This window comes from Triticum aestivum, chromosome 1A (genome assembly GCF_018294505.1).
Source record: "Triticum aestivum cultivar Chinese Spring chromosome 1A, IWGSC CS RefSeq v2.1, whole genome shotgun sequence".
Taxonomy (NCBI): Eukaryota; Viridiplantae; Streptophyta; class Magnoliopsida; order Poales; family Poaceae; genus Triticum; species Triticum aestivum.
This window is the reverse complement of record NC_057794.1, coordinates 588,987,524-589,006,081: the sequence shown is the minus strand read 5'-3', so window position 1 is coordinate 589,006,081 and position 18,558 is coordinate 588,987,524.

Here is an 18,558-nt window from a genome sequence, read left to right as displayed (position 1 = left end):
GATCGCCTACTTCGTGAAGATCTACCCTAGTGAGGCAAGTCCTTCGTGGGCGATGGCCATGGTGGGATAGACAAGGTTGCTTCTTCGTGGACCCTTTGTGGGTAGAGCCCTCCGTGGACTCGTGCAACCGTTACCCTTCGTGGGTTGAAGTCTCCATCAACGTGGATGTACGATAGCACCACCTATCGAAACCACGCCAAAAATCTCCGTGTCTACATTGCGTTTGCTCCCTCCAAACTCCTCCCTTTACCTTCATATGCAATTGTTTTACATTCCGCCGCTATACTCTTAGAATTGCATGTGTAGGTTGTTTGCTTGACTTGTGCTAAGTTGCTAAAATATGCCAAGAATTAAAATTGGGAAAAGGCTAGATTTTTATTTGGTCAAGTAGTCTAATCACCCCTCCTCTAGACATAATTTTGATCCTACAAGTGGTATCAGAGATTTGGTCTCCATTTGCTTTGATTTCCATAGCTTTTGGTGGTCATAGCCTTGGTTTCACAACCTAGGAGAGTATGACGTCTAGCGAGGGAAATTACCACCGTAGAGGTCCTTACTTTGATGGTACTAATTTTGCTAGTTGGAAGCATAAGATGAAAATGCACATTCTTGGACATAACCCCGCCGTTTGGGCTATTGTGTGTATTGGCTTGCAAGGTGAATTCTTTGATGAGAGAGAACCGAACCGTGAAGCTACCGCGGAAGAGTTAAAGATGCTACAATACAATACTCAAGCTCGTGATATTCTCTTCAACGGATTGTGCCCCGAAGAATTCAACAAAATCAGCCGTCTTGAGAATGCAAAGGAAATCTGGGATACTTTGATTGATACGCACGAAGGTACCGACTCCGTCAAGGAATCCAAATTGGATGTGCTTCAAAGTCAACTTGACAAGTTCAAAATGAAGGATGATGAAGGTGTCGATGAAATGTACTCTAGGCTTGCTCTCATCACAAATGAGATTGCCGGCTTAGGAAGTGAAGAGATGACCGATAGATTCATCATCAAGAAGATCCTAAGAGCCTTGGATGGAAAATATGATACCGTGTGCACATTGATCCAAATGATGCCCAATTACAAAGATCTCATACCAACGGAAGTCATTGGAAGGATTGTTGCTCATGAGATGCCACTCAAGGATAAGGAAGAGCTTCACAACAAGTCAAGTGGTGCTTACAAAGCCTCATGTGATGCTCCCACATCATCAAGTGAGAAACAGAACTTCAACAAAGAATTGAGCATACTGGTGAAGAACTTCAACAAGTTTTACAAGAGTAGAAGCAAGGAAAGAAGTTCCAATTCAAGGTCCTACAATCACAAAAGATCTTCAAGTCGTGAACGTAACTGCTACAATTATGGAAGACCCGAATACTATTCAAATGAGTGTATGGCTCCTTACAAAAGAAGAGAAGATTCTCCCAAAAGAAGAAGTAGGAGATAAGAATCACCGCCAAGAGAGAGAGAAGGAGTAGAGATGACCGTTATGAACGAAGAACATCATGGATAAGCAAGGGTTCAGAAAGGAAGGACAAATCATCAAGGGGCTACACAAAACGAAGATATCAAGCTCACGTTGGTGAATGGGTATCCGGCTCCGACTCCGACGATCACTCCGAAAGAAGTTATCACTCCGACTCCGAATATACTCAAGATGAAGGTGTTGCCGGTCTAGCACTTGTGTCAACCGACTCCTACGACATATTTGACTCACCAAATGAAGGGATTGGAATATGCTTCATGGCTAAAGGCCCAAAGGTAGCACACCCCGAGTATGTTGATTTCAATAGTGATGAAGATGACTTGCTAGGTGATGATGATTTACTCGTTGACAATTCTAGTGATGAAAATTATGATGAACTTGCTATTAATCATGCTAATAAATACAAAACGAACGACGATGATAAGAAGGATATTGAGCATCTAACTAAAGAGCTAAACACTCTTAAGTTAGCCCATGAAACTACCTTGGAAAATCATCGAGAGCTTTTAAAGACTCATGAGAAGTTACGCTTCGAAAAGCTCAACCTTGAGCAAGAGCATGGGTTCTTAAAAGTGATAAATGATGATCTTCGCAAGAAAAGTTCCTCTTACATTGCCAAGTATTTACTTTTGTCTACTTACATGCCACAAGTTAAATCTAGCAACAAGAGTAAGGAAGATTCTTCTTCTAGTAGTAACAATAATCATGCTAAACTCAATGATGTTGCTTCTAGTAGTTCTCTTGATTTCACTAATGATTCTCTTAGCCAAGTTGCACTTGAGCAAGAAAATAGCTTATTGAAGGGAATTATAGAGAAAGGTGTTTACAAGAGCCTTGCCGGAAGTAAGCAATTTGAGGAAATTGTACGCAAGCAAGGAAGACACCGGAAGAATCAAGGTGTTGGTTTTGAACGAAAGTTCAATGCCAATGGAGTTGAGTGGGAAGAAGATCAATACCCCAAGACGAAGTTTGTTCCTCGACAAGAGAAGTATGATCCTACTTCTTTCCAAGGAACATTATCTCAAGATGATCTTCCACCACAAGACCACAAGCTAAAAGGCAAGGACATGCTTCAAGAGGAGATTGATGCATTTGAAGAAGCACCTAAGGCCTTGGTCAAGTGGATTCCCAAGACTACATCAAGTTCTACTTCATCAAGTACGACTACAACTCCAAGGATTCCCATCAAGATGGTGTGGATCCCGAAGAAGAAGAACTAGAGAGTTCTTGAGGGTGACTTCGCCAACATACTTCACTCATATCATTTTGGCGAGGACAAGTGCAAACAACTTCCATATCTTGCACTAGTTCAAGGAGTCACAAACCCTCTTGTTGGTAAGACAAGGGACAAGGTAACCTAATGCATTCATGGACATCATCTCATGTGAATATCACTCTATGTCTATGGATATCCTTGTTTGTTCCTTGTGGGACTAACCCGTGTAGGTATTGAAAGTGCAACTCACTCCAAAGGATTGCTCCAAAGGATCTACATCAACATTGAGCATCTACATCAACATTGAGCATCTACATCTTCAACACCTACATGAAGTCATCATCGACAAAACCCAAGGTTAGTTCATCCCTCTCAGGGGGATATCATATCTAGGGGGAGCTTTACTCCAATCAATTGAGCTAAAGCAACTCTACTGGTGTGAACACAACAATGCTTTATGTAAAAGTGGCAACCCCACTTGCGCTTAACGATGAGTATGATCTATGATCAAATGTTCTCATTTGACTCCTAAGTCAATATACTCATATATAGATGACCTAGTCATCGCCAAATTGCTTGATAGATGCTAGACTGTTTGTGCATGCTTTGTGACATATTTCATTTGTCATCTTATTGTGTGAGCATGTTGGTTTCATATTTTACTCATTCAAGGACATCCATTTGTTGTTTTGATTGTTTGGCTTTTTTCTCTTCTGCCAAATGGATGTACAAGAATGCCTAAGAACTCCCTCTAGCTATCTATGCTTTCCTCGTCTCAAACTCTATTCATGCTACATCACAAAGTTTGATCAAGTCAGATTCGAACCACTCTGTGTGAGGAGCACTCGGAGTCCCCGATTCGTCATAGACTTAAACTTCCAAAACCTCTTTGTGCATTTCGGTATGACCGAGTCATCCATTTCGGTCACATCGAGACCACTAAGTTGATCTAGGTTTTCAATCTCGGTGCAACCGATTAGAACGTCTCGGTCACACCGAGTTGTAGTAACCGCTTGCAGTTCAGCATCTCGGTGCCACCGAGTCGTTCCACTCGGTCACACTGACAGGGTCAGGTTATATATACTGACGGGTCAAATTTTGGAAATTTTTCCGAAACCTTTCACCCGCGTGTGACCTGCTCTGCCTCCCCGGGTCTCCGGATCGTCCTCTCGCCACCAGCGACCTCCCACCGCTGGTCTCCGCCGTCGTTAACGGCAATCTGCTCCGCCGATGCCGCCATAGCGAACACTCGCCGCTCTAGGGTAAGTGTTCGACCCCTTGTGATGTCTTCTTCACTCTGATTCCTAGCACAAGGACAATGCCATGTTTCTTGCCACGATTGAGATTGATTCATCCAGCTAAAACTCCCTTAGGTCTAGATTGATTCAAAAATTTTAGGGTTAGCTCTCCGCAGAACTCATCTCGGACCGACCGAACTGTAGAAATCGGTCTCACTGATTCGGCCTTGGCCATTGCACATGCCCTTTTCGGTCTGACCGAAACGTGCAAATCGGTGTGACCGAGTTCAAGATTCTGTGAAACCCTAGCAATCTCGGTGCCACCGAATGGTGACTCATCCCTACCGAGTCCACCAGTTTAGGTTCCAAGTGTTGCTTCGGTATCACCGAGTTGGTCAATTCGGTAGCTCAGAGATCACTTCTGTAGAGAACTAAAACTAAGCTTTTTGACTCAATTATTTTGCAAAACCTCCATACTCTGTGATGCTCATCTACTCTACCTCATCTACAACCTATTCACAGGGTCTGCTGACAGTTTGCCTGCAAGATGTCTGATCAAAGTGACAGCCAGAACAAGTCCGAGGAACAGGTTCATTTGAGTGAGGGCACTAGTCCCTCCAGCTCTTCTGATGATGGAAGCAGGAGCACTCCAAGCAACTTACCTAAGGCAGCAACCAGATCCAGGAAAAAGAAAACCTCAGAATCTGAGGATGAGGATTATGTGGCCATTGAGGATAAGGCCACTTCAAGGAAAAAGGTGCTAAAGAAGAAGTATGGCTCATCTGCTACAGTTAAGCCAGGGATGCATAAGAAGGCACCAACAAAGAGAGTTCCTATGTCTAAGGCCAAAGCATCCACTCTGAAACCTCCAAGCCAACTGAAGAAGCAGCTGGAGAAGGGAAGAAAAGGAAGGAAAGGGTCAAGAAGACCACTACCAGAGTGCTTGGCAGATCATCCATAATGAGAGGTTCAAATGAAGAGGAAGAGGATGCTGCACCAGCTCCTAAGGCTCAGAAGCTTATGGGAGATGCAATCAAGTCAGGGGTTGCTCCATCTAAGCCCAAACCTACTCCCAAAGCTGCTTCTCAGAAACCTCCAAAACCCAAGAGAAACACCAGGAGTATACCTGCTGAGGAAAAGAAGAAGGCCCCGGTGCCTGAAGCTGAAGAAGAGGATGACGAATCCCATGTTTTGTGAAAGTTGAAGCCCAAAATTCCTGACCATAATGATGCTCATTCAGTCGCTGAGGACATGCACATCAGGAAAGATGCATGATTGAGGTTATGGAGACAGTCTGACCCATATGCTGTCAGGAGGAGAACTGCTATGGATTACAGGTTCCATACAAAGGAACACCAAGATTTCTATGAAACCATTCTGCTTGACAAGAAGCCCATAGTGTGTGACATGAAATGGGTGGACTGGGAGTTCATCCAGGAAAATGTAGATCACTTCCCTGGAGTGTATGATAGCTTTAAGGCATGTGGAGTTGATGAATTCGTTGGACAAAAGCTCACCAAATGGAATGATGAGTTGACCATGGAGTTCTACTCCACTGCCCACTTCTATCCAGATGGGAGGATAGTTTGGATGTGTGAGGGTACCAGGTACCAGTCCATAGTTGATGAATGGGCTAAGCTGATCAATGCCCATGCAGAGCATGAAGATGACTTGGATGTATATGCCAAGAAGAATAAAGACCACAACTCCATGGCAAACATGTACAAGGAGATCCCCGACAAGGCCTTAGAAACTCACAAGCTTGGATCTGTGCATTTCTTATTGTCTGGTCTGTCTACGATCAACTGGATCTTGAGGCACACTCTGCTACCCAAGTCAGGAGATCACAAGATGATCCGAGGGCATTCTATCAATCTGCTCCAACTGTTTGATGTCCCTCAGAAGTTCAAGGTTATGAGCTTAATGGTAGAAACAATCAAGAGAACTGCTGTTGACCAGAAGAGAAGTTGTGGGTATGCTCCACACATTCAGGAGCTCATCAACTCTAAGATGGGCACATGAACTTATTTGCTAGACAAGGAGCATCTACCCATATATCCTGATTTTGAAGACAATACCATTGTGATGACTGAGGAAGATCCATCATCTCTGCAAGCACATGAGAAGAGAGAGAAGGCAAGGGCAGAGAAAGCTCCAAGGATGCCAACTGCTGAAGAGGCATCTCAAGTATTCCTGAAGAGCAAGCAAGATTAGCTTGGATATCTGATTCAAGCTACACTGAGGATTGAGCAGGGCTTGGCCACCCCAGCTCAGAATCAGGAGAGCCTGGAGAGGATTGTGGAAACAAAATTCTATGATCTTGATCTGAAGGTGACTGAGGTTCAGACTGCAGTTGAGCAGCTTCAGGAGGAAGCAGAGGATAGGAGAGGAAAAGCAACTACTGATGCTTTCAAGCGTGTGCCACGAGGTCCAAGGTCTGCTGCAGTGCCGGTCACAGATTCTAGAGCTTCAGTGTCAGCACCAGCAACTATAGCTCCAGTGCCACCTCCAGCACCCACTCCAGCATCTCCAACTACTTCATCGGAAGCCTTCATCTTTGGAGTTCTATCCACACCTCCTCCCGAAGACCAAGCCTGAGACGTATAGCACTATGCATTTTCAAACTTTTTGGTAACTTGTTGCCAAAGGGTGAGAAAAATGTATACATCATAGGCTTCGAGAGAGAGTGTCTTGTTTTTCTTATCTCTCTTGCTATTTTGGTTGAACTTCTTTTATTGTGTGCTTGTGTGAGATACCTTATGTCCTTGCAAGCTACTTATATGATCATGTGGTTGATCATATGCTACATTAATGTTTGGTTGAATGATGCTATATATCCTTTATATTCCATATATGATCATTCACTTGCTTGGTGATGAGTGCATGCTTTTAATTTCTATCATTTTGAGCGCTCCACCAAGATGTATGTGACATGGAAGAGTAGCCCATGATCCTAATCGATTGTGCATTTGCATTCAAAAGAAAATTTTAAATAATGCACAAATTTAGGGGGAGCTCTTGCCTATCACATATTTCTCAAAGCGACGATGTTTTTCCAATCTTATTATCATTTGTCGAAGCTTTGATCTATATGTTCTCATCAATTACCAAAAAGGGGGAGATTGAAAGTGCAACTATCCCCGGGTGGTTTTGGTAATTCCTAACAACATATAGCTCATTGAGCTAATGCTACTTGAAGATAAATATTTCAGGAAAAGCTCAATGATTGGCACGACATGGATTAGAAAGTGGATCCCTCAAAATGCTAAGGACAAAGGATTGGCTCAAGCTCAAAGCTCGGGACTCTACATTTTTTATTTTAAGTGATCCAAGATCACATTGAGTCCATAGGAAAAGCCAATACTATTAAGAGGGGATGAGGTGTTGCTTAATGAGTTTCTTTCTCAAAGTGCTTAGTGATATGCTCCAAAAACCCTCAACTTCTTTCTCACATCCACAAATATGTCCCAAACCAAAAGTCAAACTCGGCCCCACCGATTTTATCTATCCGGCGCCACCGAGTTCAGTTGACATAGCCACTGCCACAAACCCTAGTCTTTTCGGTCCTACCGATAGGGATCTCGGTCTCACCGAGATGGGATTGCAAACTCTCTGTTTCCCTTCGTAACATTTCGGTCAAACCAAGATGAGCGATCGGTCCCACCGAGATTGAAATGCAAACTCTCTGTTTCCCTCTCGTAATGTTTTGGTACAACCGAGATGAGCAAATCGGTCCCACCGAGTTTGCCTGACCAACTCTCTGTTTGTCTATTACCAAAACTGGTCCCACCGAGTTTGTGTAATCGGTCTCACCGAGATTAAGTTATGCCCTAACCCTAACGAAACCGGTCTCACTGAGTTGACTTGTCGGTCCCACCGAAAACCCTAACGGTCACATTATGAACTAAATTGGTCTGACCGAGTTGTATGATTCGGTCCCACCGAGTTTGGTGATTTGTGTGTAACGGTTAGATTTTGTGTGGAAGCTATATATACCCCTCCACCCACTCTTCATTAGATGAGAGAGCCATCAGAACATGCCTACACTTCCAACATACATTTTTTGAGAGAGAACCACCTACACTTGTGTTGAGGTCAAGATACTTGATTCCAAACACATAAATCTTGATCTCTAGCCTTCCCAAGTTGCTTTCTACTCAAATCATCTTTCCACCTAATCCTATCCTACGAGAGAGAGTTGAGTGTTGGGGAGACTATCATTTGAAGCACAAGAGCAAGGAGTTCATCATCAACACACCATTTGTTACCTTTTGGAGAGTGGTGTCTCCTAGATTGGTTAGGTGTCACTTGGGAGCCTCCGTCAAAATTGTGGAGTTGAACCAAGGAGTTTGTACGGGCAAGGAGATCGCCTACTTCGTGAAGATCTACCCTAGTGAGGCAAGTCCTTCGTGGGCGATGTCCATGGTGGGATAGACAAGGTTGCTTCTTCATGGACCCTTCGTGGGTGGAGCCCTCCGTGGACTCGCGTAACTGTTACCCTTCATGGGTTGAAGTCTCCATCAACGTTGATATACGATAGCACCGCCTATCGGAACCACGCCAAAAATCTCCATGTCTACATTGCATTTGCTCCCTCCAAACTCCGCGCTTTACCTTCATATGCAATTGTTTTACATTTCGCTGCTATACTCTTAGAATTGCATATGTAGGTTGTTTGCTTGACTTGTGCTAAGTTGCTAAAATCTGCCAAGTAGTCTAATCACCCCCACTAGACATACTTTCGATCCTACAGTTTATCCAAAATTGATAAAAAATATGCCAAAGTAATGCAATAATGATATAAGTAATATAAACACAGCAAATGTTATTGATACATTTGAGACATATCAATGCGCCAGGGTGTACAACAACATCGCCGAAGAACTATACAAAAGGTGCACCTCAGAGTCTTCCACCAGTACATTTCTTTGGAACAAGGAAAGAAAATTCTCCAGAAGATTCACTAAATAGTTTGCAAAACATTTCATCAAGGTTTTTATTTGCCTATCGTGGTCGCTAATTCAGAGCACATTTCTCACACTTGCACTGGGTTCTAGAAGTTCGGAGTCTTGGAAAGAATTTTTGTAGCATCATTAATTCATAACTTAAACCACCAATTTTATTTTAACTATAAAATGCCAAAGATCCGCTTGTATCAAAAAACAAAGAGCAACGACCATGAACTAAATTTCAATACTGTGCCAACACAAATTGTAACCCACTTAAAGAAAAATAATGACCTTGGTCACTTATTTGAGATTGTACTAAATATACTTTTGTTATATAATATAACAATGTAACAACACGGTAAGTTCTAAAAATCATATGCACTATCCACTATCAAATGGAGGCACCGACAAGCATCTTCACACATATGCACCAAGTCTTGACGGATATACCAGCAATTAAGTGCTATTTAGGTAGTTTGCACTAAATCCTTTTTCCAACAAACCATTACTTATAAACAACTGATATAGTTAATGCAACTATTCATCTTAATAACATGTCAAGATAATTAAATTAGTGTGTACCCGGTAATTTCGCCTCTTATAGTTACCTAGATCACTCGACTTTGAGAGAAAAAAATTCCCACTTAAAACTTGAAACAAAAGGAAATACTGATCTAGGGTACGCTTCACAGTGCTAGGAATTGTGTGTAAAATAACAGCTAATCCATTATAGTTCGGTGAAGTATCTGAAATAGCGAGAATTCACTTTCCTTTCCTGGTGAGTATTTTCTAGGAATCAACAATGCCATCATGTAACTGGATTAGTCCATGCACATCCAGGGTGGGAAGTTGTATGAAATGAGAAAAACAGGCCACATACTATATTGTCTGATAACCAAAACCAAGATAAAAAAATAACACTATTAGCACCAGCGTAAGATTTCGGAAAGTCCACCTTAGACAAAACAAGATTCAACAGCTGAAAATGCATATTGAATGTCCTGTTGGTCATAAGGGTATATGTTTTGATATGAAGGACCCTGATAATGAACCCATCTGTGTTATACCGCAGCATCCCTCGTGAAGAGGTTTGATATGTCTCTAAAGCATCTATAATTTTTGATTATTTCATACTATTATATTATTAATCTTGGATGATTTATATGCTTTTTATACAATTTTATATCATTTTGGGAACTAACCTATTAACTCAGTGCCCAGTGCAGTTCATGTTTTGTGCATGCTTTTTCTTTTCAGAAAATCAATACCAAATGGAGTCCAAACAAGATGAAACATTACAATGATTTTTTAGGACCGGAAGGGACCCTAGAAGCTTCAGGAGGAGGCCAGAAGAGATGCGAGAGGGCCACAAGCTAACATGGCGCTCCCCGAGGGGGCACGCCACCTGAGCTTGTGGGCCCCACGCATCTCTGTTTGACCTAATTCTAGTTCTATAAATTCCCATAAATCCCAAAACCGACAGAGAGACACTCGAATTAATTTTTCCGCCGCCGCAAGCTTCTGTTCTTCCGTGATCCCATTTGCAGGCCTTTTTGGTACTCTGCCGGAGGGGGAATCGATCACGGAGGGCTTCTACATCAACCTTGCTGCCCTTCAAATGATGTGTGAGTAGTTCATCACAGACCTACGGGTTCATAGCTAGTAGCTAGCTGACTTCTTCTCTCTATTTGATTTTCAATACAATGTTCCCCTCGATCTCCTTGGAGTTTTATCCGATGTAATCTTATTTTGCGGTGTGTTTGTTGGGATCCGATGAATTGTAGGTTTATGATCAGATTATTCATTGAAAGTAATTGAGTCTTTTCTAAACTTCATTATGCATGATTGTTATAGCTTTGTATTTCTCTCCGATCTATCTGTTTAGTTTAGCCAACTAGATTGATTGATCTTCAGTAGAAGATGTGCTTTGTAGTGGGTTCAATCTTGCGGTGTCCTCACTCAGTGACAGTAGGGGTAGCAAGACACGTATCTGTGTTGTTGCCATTAAGGGTAAAATGATAGGGTTTAATCATATTGTTTGGTTTTATTCTGTCTACATCATGTTATCTTGCTTAAAGTGTTACTCTAAGTGTCATGAGTTTAATACCATAGATGCAGGCAGGAGTCCGTCAACTGGTGGAGTAATAGTAGTAGATGTAGGCAGGAGTCGGTCAACTGGTGGAGTAATAGTAGTAGATGCAGGCAAGAGTCAGTCTACTTGTCACGGACGTGGTGCCTATATACATGATCATTGCCATGAATGTCGTCATAACTATGCGCTTTTCTATCAATTGCCCAACAATAGTTTGTCTAACCACCGTATGCTATGTTTCAACAGAGAAGCCTCTAGTGATAACACAGTTGCATGCATGTTGCACCCCTTGTAGTTATATGTGGATTCCGATAATTACACTTGTGCGTAAGGAAACACTAGATTATTTTAGTGGAAACTTAAAAATAAAATCAACTACTTTTCTATCAGCCTGAAGTAAATAACATGGCATATAAACATTGCAAAAATATATTTGTCGGCAAATACATGAATGAAACAAATTAAAAATGATAAAGAGAATAGGGAAACATACACATAAACAAAAAAATCCATGTAGAAAAAAGACATCAATAGGTAAGAGTAAAAATCATTCATGTATGCCAAAACTGTCCGTTCTACAAATTTTTAGATGTTCCATTTTCCAAAAAATAGAAATTTAAAATACAAGTAATTTTTAATAAAAAATGATAAATATAACCACTAGCATATAAAAAGGAAATAAAAAAAATACATGTGTATAGGAGAGTGGGCTGCCCCAGTAAGTTTCCACTGCACAAACAAACAAACAAACAAACAATGAAAATGGTACCCAGCTGCTGCTGGGCAGCCCATCGCACGCACAAAAACAAAAAGGAAATGGGCTGGTCGCGCCTTACCAGGTCAAATTGAGACCAGTCAGGCAATTGCGCGAATTTTAAAGTGACAAATGATCCAACGGCCGGCATGTCGACATGAGCGCCTATTCCTCGCGTTACGCGAGACCAGGGCGAACCCTTGCGTCAGGGGGAGCCCCAGATGGGCCGGCCCGGCCGCAAGGGAGGCCGCGGCCTGTTCTTTTTGTCTTTTGTTTTTTTTCTTTCATTTTGTACTTTTCTTTATACTTTAAAATATTCTACATTTCAACGAAATGTCGAACGAGTATTAGAAATGTTGAACGAGTATTTCATATTTTCTGAACAAGTATTTGAAAATGTTGAATAAGAATTAAAATACTTGAACAAGTATTTGAAAAAAGTTGAACAGGTGTTTGAAAATGTTGAAAAAGTATTTGAAAATATTGAATGAGTATTTGAAAAATGTTAAATTAGTATTTAAAAAATATTGAAATAAGTATTAAAATGTTGAACAAGTATTTGAAAAAGTGTTGAATAAGCATTCGGACAATATTGAACTTGTATACAAAAAACCATTTTTTTGCGGGTGATATACAAAAATTTGTTGATCATTTTTTTTGACATATACGAAAATGTTGAGTGAAAACAAAAACAAATATGAGGAAAAAATGGAGTAGAAAAACGAAAACCAAACAAAAAATGAAGAAGAAAAAAGAAATCCAAACAAAAAACAAAGGACCGGAAATACCGATTTAAAATAAAAAGGACAGGAAAAAAACCCTGTGAAAAACCGGATCTAGTCTCCTTAAGTTGACAGGGCCCTAGAATAGGTTGCAAACAAGACTCTACCGCGCGCTCGTTAGCAGCGTTGCTTGTCGTCCCAAAGACTCAAGATAGAATCCTGTGCCCCCCCATTTTTCTTATCCATTTCTCTTATAGACGATACTGGGCCGGCTCCAAACTGTAGATGCTTAAGCTAGACATGCATATTTTCTTTTGAACTTCGGTGACTTTATTTAATTCATAATCATATTGTCTCGGTTAAGGTGAGATATAGTCGCTGTGGAATGTCGACTGAGATTTAGCAAGCCCGAAAAAGGAAACCTTTCATGTTTTATTTAAGTAATAATAATATTTTCACATTTTCCCTAAATACTTTCACGTTTCATGTTATAAAAAAATAATCTTGCCTCAAACAGTTTTTTTCTCCTCCTCTGTAACCTTGCAGCCTCGAGCGTCGCTCCGGCCCAAGTCTCGTCGGCGATCTACGTTGCTCCACCTTGATGGGGCTCATGCAACAGATGATCGTCATGTCTGGCTCCTCCCGTGGATGACCAAGATGATTATCTTCTCCAAATTGTTCTCATCGTCGTGAGCATGATGTTATTGTGTCCATGGAGAAGGGAGTCAAGGGACTGAAGGAGATTGAAAGATAGATTAGTGGTGAAAGCGTCGAAGGACATGAGCGTAGATGGTAGTGCAGATCTGATCAGATCCAATGACAACGGTCAGCGAGGCAGCCATGCATACGTCGTTTTGATTTAATCAGAAAGCGGAACTTGTAGGATTAATTCCACCTGCTTTCCAGATCCATCATGGGGTTGTTCCCGGCTTAAAACCTCCATGCCACAGGCCACACACCTGCAGGCCTGCACCATGCTTCTGATCTTCTGACTTCTTATTTAATCAACAAAGTGGGAGTTGTGGGATCAAGCAAGATATCACTTGTCCACTACCACCAGGGCTGAGCTTAGGCACTTATGTCTGCATGGGAAAACTATGGCCCCATAAGAAGCAGACACACCATCCTTAATTTCCACAGGAGACCGCTAGGCATCAGACTACTGATAAATTACACCTATACGAGACCAATTGAAGGCCGTCCGATTCAAACCATGGTGTACGTCTGATATTAAAATCAATCCACATGAGAGATTAGGTGCTATCAATCGCTAATTTGTCGCTGCACCATGAGCTCCACTGCTGCAGTGCTCATTGTTACTAACCAGGCAAATCTTTCAACTACTGCTTCCATAAATCACGTGAATCTCCACATATTCTTGCTTTTCACGCACTCCCAAAGAAAATAATTCCGTCTCAACATACATTCACTGGATTGTATACATTGCGCTTCATACGACCCCGGAGGCGAGATGAAGTATGAGAATGACGGCGCCGCCCCTATGACAATGTCGTCCTAGAGACAAGGGTGGGCCTAGACACTATTATTAGTGGGGCAAACTATACTTGGTACGAATTCATACTTTTGGCACTTTTTTTGTCAAATTACAAAGAGATTCTATTGGAATTTCATTCTTTTGCCAAACCAAATACTCAGCGACAGTATTACTAGATCTTATTGCAAACCAAATATATATCAGGCATCATTTGTTTCTCGGGACATGTAAATATGCATGTAATCCAATTTGACTAGGCTGCGAAATTAAGGAACAGGTAAAGGAGGGGATATCATCGCCACCAGTATGTCTTCTGAAGAAGAGGATCATTTACACTTTATCGCGCACTCATCCATTGTCGCGTAGCACCACTCATCTAGCAAACAACAGAAGCACTCTTTGACGCATCGACACGGAGCTACCTTATGGCATAGCCTGTTTGGTAAATTGATCTTCTCGCTATCCGTGTCAGCCATGGTTCGACCTATGGAATGACAAACGAACAAATTATATATTTTAGAGCGGAATAAATAAACGCGCAACAGATTATTTGGACCAAAAAAGAAGAAGAAGAAAGGCCACCTTCACTGGCTATAGTACTACATACATACTTCGATGAGTGGAAAAATTAAACCCGATTGGTGTGCTTACATTGAGCAACAGTAGCAGAGCATACGAGATGTAGAGACAGTAGAGCTAGTGCAAGGATGCGAATCGTGTACTTGTCCATAGCACACACCCCTCTGTCGATCTCTTTGGTTGTCGATGAGAAATATATTTGCTGGCAAACAACACATAACATGACCCGTATATGTAGAGAGAGAGAGAGAGAGAGGTGGAGAGAAGAGAGATCCCTCCCTGGCAGTAAGCATCGAGCAATATAATCGAAATTATTTATTACCTTTCCATAGTATGAACCCTCATTAAAGGACAGTTCGATGCACATAAATCAAAGGTTATTTTTCTCCTTTTTCTTAGAAAAGTTTACAAATTTGGTGGCAAAATAAATACGAATGGAAGCAGGTAATTATGGAGTTATCTCCTACTATGTTTTTATTTCCGAATTGTAATTCTCCAATATTTATTGCCTTGTATCAGGTGGTATTATTGGCAATAGCATTTTATCTCTACTTCTAATGGAGCAGTTGGTAGTCTCGCTTCCGGGTTTTTTTTCGTCCCACCTCCCATGGTTTTTTTGGTACCTCGTCCCACCTTACACTGAGCCGCCACGAACCGAAAAAACCGTGTACCAAAGCCCCCACCCACCCTCACGCATTCCAGGGCCCAACCTTCGATCGCACCCAAGACAATCGATCAAAAAAAAACCTACGAAAATTAACCAGCGAAAAAAAACTTAATGGAGGAGTTGGTAGTACGGTATGGTTTATTTTCAACACTTTTCTAATGACAAAAGATCACGGATCTAACTTTCCTACCTTAGCCAAATCAACGAATCTCTCTCATTAATGCAATTTGCTTTAGGAAACAAATAATAGATTCTTTCCTACCTTAGCCAAATCAACGGATCTCTCCCATTAATGCAATTTGCTTTAGCAAACAAATAACAAATTCTTTCCTACCTTAGCCAAATCAACGAATCTCTCTCATTAATGCAATTGGCTTTATGAAACAAATAATAGATTCTTTCCTACCTTAGCCAAATCAATGGATCTCCCCCATTAATGCAATTTGCTTTAGCAAACAAATAATAGATTCTTTCCTACCTTAGCCAAATCAATGAATCTCTCTCATTAATGCAATTTGCTTTAGGAAACAAATAATAAATTCTTTTCTACCTTAGCCAAATCAACGGATCTCTCCCATTAATGCAATTTTCTTTAGCAAACAAATAATAGATTCTTTCCTACCTTAGCCAAATCAACGGATCTCTCTCATTAATGCAATTTGCTTTAGGAAACAAATAATAGATTTTCAGGAAGCAAATAATCTCTAATCTCTAATCTTTAATTATTAATATTATTATTATTATTATTATTATTATTAATTAATATCTATCTCTACTTTATCTAAAAGAACCGTAAGGATCCGTCTCCCCTCTTACGTCGTCCCACCCATTCGTCCATCCTTTCTCACCCTACAGCGATTTCCTCTCCTCTCGGTCAATATTTGGTAATTCAATCAATTCACGGATTAATACCTTATTTGGTTAATGCATAATACAACTAATTCAGGCCAATCACGGATGACATCTCTCCTATTCCTTCCTTTTAATTGTTTAGCTTCCCTCGATCCTCTCCTTTATTTGCTCCTCCCAGATCTGTCATGGGTGCATCAAGTCAATCGTGATGGAGAGAGAGAGGGGGGCGCCATGACTAGAGGAGAGGTAGCCGTTGGGGGGAGGAGAGGATGCGGGAGACAGGCCGCCGTCGTGGGAAGGAGAGGATTCGGGTGGCAGGTCACTGGCCAAGGTAGAGGTCTGCCTGCTCTTCGTGCAGCGATGTAGCCAAGGTGCGTGACCATGCGCTGGTGTGTGTTGTGGCGCCGATGCATGTACGTTGCTGCGTGAGAGATGCAATTTTGCCACTACGCTGCTGTTGTTGTCCATATTGCTGACGCTGCTATGCTGCTGCTTCTGTTCGTCCTACCATTCCATCACGTTGAACAGAACCTCACGCCTCTATTTCCCGTGAGGCCAATATTCAGAATCCTCCCCCCATATGAAATCCTTTGATACGACATTTTATGTAGATATTGGAATTTTCACTGCCAAACTTATTATCTGAAAATATCCCTTAGCTATTAGACCCTCCTTCCAGAGTATAACATGGTTGGCCTCCATCCAGTATAGCTTTTGTTATCTTATTCCTTTAACGATTTTTTCTTGACATCGCAGGTGCATATGAAACTGCCCTACACAGCTGATGATTCAGATTCACGGGAAACATGAAAGCATGAATGGAACCTGAAGTCAAAATTCCAGGCTTTTTTCACGTCTTTAGTTCATGTATGGCTTGATTCTAGCTATCCATAATCTGGGTGTGTTGCTGTGAGTAACTTCCACTGATCCATGAGACCATGACAATTGTGTAATATTTCCTCTGAAAGGAAAAGTTTACCGTATGACCAGACCGTACAATTGTCCAAACAATAGTATGCTTTATTTTTCATTTTTCTATGCTTGTAACTCAGTTTTCTGTATCCTCTCAACCTGACAATAGTCTCATTAGAGTGGAGTTAGCACTTTATCACGAATGACTTATCCTCATAGAAGGAAGTTTAGTACTTATTTAGCAAATCAGAGTTAATAATCCATGCTACGTGGTAAGTGCTTTTACATTTTGAAATATTAATGTGCTTTACATGGTTCGTGCTCCAACGATATTATGCAGCTCACGTGCAGGATACAAAATCTTCACCGAAGGAAAACAATTGCTTTCATTGGCATACCAGGATATATTCTGCAGTGGATCTACAGCTAGGATGCATATGCATTTCCCACCTCTACAACTAACTTTTGTTTTAGCATGTCTATTAACATTTGCCTCTTCTCCTATATTAGAAAAGGATGGATATAGATATTATGATCTACGCCATATATGAAAAGGATGCTGGGCAACAAGGCATGGATATAGATGTTGCTGGAAGGCATGAAAGAATTTTTTACAGAACATGAGAAGATGGTGTGCACTATCTACCAGATGGCTCCCCTCGCCAATTGGCTTGCACATTTCTATTTTTTATGTCATATTACTTGAACTTGTTCAATATACTAGCATTAGTAAAACATTTGCTATACATTCTTCCTGAGAATCATGCTTTTGCTCTTTTCTGAATAATGTTATGTTTGAACAGTCCATTTCCTATCTTTTGTAGAGAGTTAGAAGCTAGGATACATAGTGCCTGCTAGAGTGAGATAAAGTAGGCGGAATAGCTTGTTTGGGGGAAACATTATGCAAAATTCTTAAATTCATCTACATTAGCAACTCTTGAGAAAGTAGGAGGAAGAAATTATTTAATGGTAAAAAGAAGTCAACAGTGTGGCCTGATGTGCCCTAAAGATATATGTTAGAACAACAAGAATGTGCCATAAAGATATACATGCATAGTAGAACAATAGGATTGGATGCTCCCGTAGCAACGCACGGGCAATTACCTATAATACCTAAAAGAAACGCAGCGTTCCGTTTCCCGTCTTACGTCGTCGAACCCTTCGTCTAGCCTCCCTCCCGTGCGCTGTTGGTTTTCCCTGCGTACGTTCCACCCCAAACGTGATTCGTTCTTCTTAATTACGTGGTCCCACCCCCATGTGATCCGGCGAAAGAACCAGCAAAACCGTCATACCCACGCACGCAAGCAACGAAAAATCCACGCAAGCCGTGTCTCCTCCTCCCTGTTCAAACCCTAGCCGCCCCTTCCTAGTTGACACCGCTAGCGAGTAGCGCGTAGCACATGCACCAGTGCGGCCCTTCCGCGGTCCCCCTTGACCTCGCAATGAAACAGCTCGTCGGCATCGATGACGAGCCGGTGCGTCCGGTGTTGATTCATGTGGATGGGTCAAGCAGGACAGAGGGCGGTGGATCCGGGACATAGCCATGAAGTCTGCTTCGATGCGCGCCCAGTATTGTCTCATGTGCATGGGTCGATCCTGGA